Consider the following 905-nt stretch of genomic DNA (forward strand, 5'->3'; position numbering starts at 1 on the left):
TCGGTTCAGTCAATCTATTAATATGACGTCATACAACAGGAACGCAGATGTGAGAATGCAGCCCAGATTGGCACAGAGATATGCCCAGAGACCGAGCAGGGGTACTCGCATGAGTGGTGGCCCCAAACCACACTCCATGGTTGATCAATCTACGCGGACCTGTCACAAGCATCTTGCATTTGAGCTCAATAACTGTGAAGTAGGCATCGTGATTATTGAAGCTTGCCCCACTGCCTCAAGAGGATGTTACAGGAGAAGCTATTCCACAACGCTTATGGCTAATCGGAATACACTGCGTACATTGCCGAAACCTGCAGTAGCCTCTTACGACTGCGTTAGTTTGCATTGAGTTGCCCTGACCTGGTCATTCTGATTATAGATAATCTAATGATTTGACAAAAATCATCTGCAACGAAGATCTCTCATTGTTCTTAATATATAGACTAAACTTTAGAGTATTGCAAAAAATTTTGCATAATCAAAGCAGTATAGATCACTCAAAAGGTATCCGAAATATCATATCTTTGAAGGCATATATAGTGGTTTCGAATTAATCTCGGCATTGGTTAGGCATTGAAACTTTCAGCTTTGCATGCCGAAATATCAGTCACCACAATATTGGCAAAAATTGCTTTTTTGACGTCGGTCTTGAGACTGTTCCACATGCCTCTTGAATAACTAAGCTTGTGTCGCAGCCATTGAATCCAAACACCATCACCGCCAACGAGAATAGTCGAACGTTGGATGGGTTAGCATGAGAAGTACCGGACTACTAAATTAAAAGGGTACCAAAAAAAACCGAGTGTGCACACTATGTGTTGACTTATATAGGGATGAAGATTGCCAAATATGGTCACTAGTAGATGTTTGTTCATGCATGTGATTAGTTGGCGTCGACCAAACGA

Source organism: Echinococcus granulosus (genome assembly GCF_000524195.1).
Source record: "Echinococcus granulosus chromosome Unknown EG_S00232, whole genome shotgun sequence".
NCBI lineage: Eukaryota > Metazoa > Platyhelminthes > Cestoda > Cyclophyllidea > Taeniidae > Echinococcus > Echinococcus granulosus.